Source organism: Ictidomys tridecemlineatus, chromosome 3 (genome assembly GCF_052094955.1).
Source record: "Ictidomys tridecemlineatus isolate mIctTri1 chromosome 3, mIctTri1.hap1, whole genome shotgun sequence".
NCBI classification, from domain to species: domain Eukaryota; kingdom Metazoa; phylum Chordata; class Mammalia; order Rodentia; family Sciuridae; genus Ictidomys; species Ictidomys tridecemlineatus.
This window is the reverse complement of record NC_135479.1, coordinates 87,179,259-87,183,733: the sequence shown is the minus strand read 5'-3', so window position 1 is coordinate 87,183,733 and position 4,475 is coordinate 87,179,259. Positions and strand designations below refer to the sequence as shown.

General features: G+C 46.5%; 1 long non-coding RNA gene across 1 annotated transcript; it reads right to left on the bottom strand.

The window, feature by feature from the left end:
• Positions 1 to 772: 772 nt before the first annotated feature.
• LOC144375851 (uncharacterized) lies at positions 773 to 3,999 on the bottom strand. Its single transcript, XR_013435702.1, has 2 exons — positions 3,841 to 3,999; positions 773 to 3,448 (listed from the first exon to the last, which is right to left on the bottom strand). It is a non-coding gene; the product is annotated as an uncharacterized LOC144375851 (long non-coding RNA).
• Between the last annotated feature and the right edge of the window lie 476 nt (positions 4,000 to 4,475).

The following is a 4,475-nucleotide window of genomic DNA, read 5'->3' as shown; positions in this document are numbered from 1 at the left end:
ATAGATACTTTCAAAAAACATTTGCAAAATACTATTATCATATCCCCCAATTATGCTAATTTCTTAAAATCATCTCATATCCCAAACATGTTCATGTTTCTCCCATTGTCTTAAAATGTCTTTTTGTAGTTTTTTTTTTCTTTCCTCAAATTGGTGTCTAATGACGCTCCTTCCATTGCATATGGCTTAAGGGTCTTTAATGTCCTTTACATTAATTATAATCTCTGACCATATCCTCTCCCACTTTTTGTCCCATATCATGTGTTTGCTGAAGACCTGGAGCCACTAATCCTGCAGAACTTCCAGCCTTCTGGACTTGGCAGATCACATCCTCAAGGTCTTTTCTCTGCCCCTTGTATTTCCTGTCAAGTGGTGGATGCACTAGAGGCTGGGACAGATGGCTCCTTGGCCTTTGGCTGACATCAGGTGTAGGGACCTAGTTAGAGCCAGGTTCAGGGACTTACACAGGAGAACTTGATGGCCGTGGTAGGTATTTTCCACAGCATTGCAGCTGGACCCACAGGGTCCATCACAGGGCATCTGGGTGCTTCACTTGGGGCAGTGTTGAAAGTGGCCACAGGGTCCAGGTGGATCCTCCCGGATTACCCCTCAGGTGCTCTAGCCTTTGACCAGGTGGTTAAAACCATCTGAAGCAGCATCGATTGCTTTTCAGATCTATTATTTCAATAGGGGCTGCAAAATGGTGGTTTTCTTTTCTTTTTTTTTTTTTTTTTAAGAGAGAGTGAGAGAGGGGGACAGAGAGAGAGAGAGAGAATTTTTTAACATTTATTTATTTATTTTTTCTTAGTTCTCGGCGGACACAACATCTTTGTTGGTATGTGGTGCTGAGGATCGAACCCGGGCCGCACGCATGCCAGGCGAGCGCGCTACCGCTTGAGCCACATCCCAGCCCCAAAATGGTGGTTTTCTAATTCAATCATGTTTCTTGCTTTTATTTGTTTTTTAAGATTCTTTTTTAAAGATAAATTTTGCCCATCAACTAATTGATACTTTGAAATACAGTCCATTCAGTGAAGGTAAGATACTTTTACTTCATTCTTTTGTCTCTCTTTTTCTCAGGATGACTTATTCCCTATCAATCTTTTCCTTCCTATCAATCTTAAACGAAAAACCCACAATAAGTCTCCAGCATCACTTAAAGAATATTTTAAAATATATATTTCCATATGTGTATATTTTAATTTTTTTTTTAAATTTTTACAGTGCTGGGGATGAAACCCAGGGCCTCACGCATATCAGGTGAGCACTCTCCCACTCAGCCACACCCCAGCTCCTCCATATATTTTAATCTTTATTCTTTCTGATGCTCAAGTCATCTTATTTTGGCCACTGAGAGCTCCTTCCCTTTGGCCTCTGTGTCCTTTCCACGAGGCCTGCCTTCCTGGTAGCTTCTGTGCTCTTTGGTACAAGACATCACAAAGACATTATCTTGAACATGTCCTGTACCAGCCCTGGAAGTGTCAAGTCCCCGAGTGGCCCCGGTTCCTCTGGCCTAAGTAGCGCTGGAGAGAACAGTCATTTAAAAGCCGGTCCTCTCTGGATGTGAAGTGGGCCACCAGTCTGTCACAATCCACTCCCAAGTCTTTCTGGTGGCGCCCGGCGGGAGGCAGATGCTGTAAACTGACTTCACTGCAGTCAAGATCCTGGCCTCTGGCTGGCCCTGCCGGAAAGGATCATGGAGAAAAGCCCAGAAAAACCAACCCCAGCTGTCTCCGCATCCTTCCCGCAGAGCTGCTGGCCAAGAGCTAACAGGTGTGAGGCGAGGGTTTTCCTAGGGACCTGCTTCCTCTGCTCCCCACGCTGTATCTGGAAGAGCGTGCCACCTGTCCTTACGGAGGACCCCTGGGTGCTGTCTGGGAGTGAGAGAGCAGGTGGAGGAGGGTGAGAGGGCACGACAAGTTCGAACTTAAACCTCACGATGACCCCAGGAGGTAGGTGCTGTTACTGCCACCATTGTACACAGGAGGAAAATGAACCTCAGAGATTAAGTCACTTGACCAAGGTGGCCACACACCAGAGGGGCTTCGATTAGACCCATGCCTCTGGACTTCCTGGGCTTTGTTCTTCGGATGACCCCCTGAGCCTGAGAAGGGCCATCCTTCTACGGATCACCAGCAGCAACAGCAGCTCGATTTGCAAAATGACACTCCACTATCCTTCCCTCCTTTCTTATTACCAGAACTACTTAATTTTGGAGAACAAGTTGCTCGCCTGAAAAACTACATTTCCCAGCCTCCGTTGCAGGTGGGGGTTGGCCAAAGGACTGGAGCACAGTTGTGGATGGGACTTCTGGGTAAGCTGCAGGGACAGACAGCTGCAGGGTCCCCCATGGCCCTCCTCCCATCCCTAGCTTCCTGTCTGGACTTTGGCCACAGTCATTGGAGCTCTACAGTCCTCTTGGACCCCGCCTCGAAAATGGAAGCCTGGCACAAAAGATAAGGACACAAGCGTAGGAGGAGGCCGGGTCCCTGATGGCTGCTGGAATTGCCCTGCCAGCTTCAATTGCCTTTCTGTGGACTTCATTTAGGAGAGACAGAAACAGACCTCAGTCTTGTTTCAGACACTCACTTAGGTAGTTTGCTGCAGGCAGATGAGGGTCAAAAGTAGAAGCAATGAGAATTCTAGAACTTTACTGTGTCCCCCATTCAGAGGCTTTCCACCTCCCTGATTAAGACTTCCCCTATCGGGACTTTGAAATAAAATTCACATGTAATCACCCAAATCAACATACAGATGCTATCTGAGTGCGGTGGCACCCACCTGTAATCTCAATGACTCGGGAGGCTGAGGCTGGAAAATCACAAGTTTTTAGTGAGACCCTGTCTCAAACACACACACACACACACACACACACACACACACACACACACATACACATACACACACACACACACACACACACACACACATGCACAAACAGATGCTTCTGCATTTAATATAACTAACCCACCAAACATCATAGCCTAGTAACACAACTCACTGTAGGTATTGGTTGTTTTTCCTCCTGATCCTGTGGCTGACCAGGACCTGTGGCCCACTGCTGCTGTCCTGCATCACAAGAGATTATCCTACCCCTCATTGCTAATCCAGGAAAAGATCAAAATTCTAAATTTCCAGTGTGGTTGCTACTAAGTAAGTACCAGTTCCATTGTAAAGTCAAAAACCAAAAGTTGAACAATTGTCAAGTCAGGGAACATCTGTAATGACAGATGAAAGAGGCTTCTATTATAAAAGAGAAAAAGCATTTGTAAAAATATGTATTTCAATGTATGCGTGATTGGGGGCACAGTTATACTCAGACACAATGAAGAAGCCAGATGGACCTACCCCTCCAGCTAGACTCACGGCCAGCCAGCATCTCCAAATGCAGAGGTGGTTGATTTGTGACTCCAGTAGACAGTGGTATTGTCTCTGGTCTTGTGACTTTCTGAAATGCAAATGAAACAAAAAACAATCTTGATTTATACAGTAGAAAACATTTCTAGAAAGTGCATTGTATACAAAACCCACAAAAATATTTTATGTTTATATATAAAACAGAGCTCAAGGGTCAGATCATTATGACCAGACTGTTCATGGATGCAGATTTCTGGCAGGAGACTGGGAACCCTTGTGGAGCACAGGACAGTTGTGTGACGTGGGACTGTCTCACACCTTTCAGGGTCTCCAGCACCTGGCCCACACCCATCGGGTGTCCTTTCCAGCATCCTGATGACTAAGCGTATGGCTCAGATTCCCTGAGACCCTGGCAGCCAGTGGCCTGCCCAGGCTGGACATGGCTGGCAAAGAGCCACCCCTGGAATGCAAACACACACTTACCTTTTCCTTCTGGATGCTTCCTGCTCCTCTGGATCCCAGATGCAACTCAGAGAGGACAGACATCATTGTCCTCTTTTCCCAGATGAGCTAGAAGACGACCCAGGAAACTGCTGGTGCCACACCATCGTGTCTTGGGCCTTCAATAATTTTACTTCCAAATCTCTAAGAGACCTAGCAAAGAATAAGGACTATCGTTAACGTGTGGTCTCTGTTTTACACAGAAACACCTAGCCAGTGGCGTGCATTGTTTTCCTAAGGTACTCACCAATGAACTTGGGCTGGGTAACGAATGCTTGGTAAACATGACATCATAACCTAATGAGACTTTGCTCATATCATAAGGACAGAGAGGAAATGCCTCTGGTACATTTCTGCTAATAGCCACTCAGCTGAGATGTGACACAGATGAGCAGGAAGGAACTCTCTCTTTAGGCGCACGGTCCCACTGCCAGCCCTTGGCTGATTATCAGATGCAGGAAGGAGTTCATTGCGGCCATTCCCGAGAGCCACGGCATGAGAGGAGTCGATATGAAATGCCCAGCAATCCATATTTCTTCTATCAGAAAAACTGACCCACTCTCTTGTCTTCTAGCACTGGCATGGCTTTGCGGAATATCAGGCAAGGGTCCGATGGA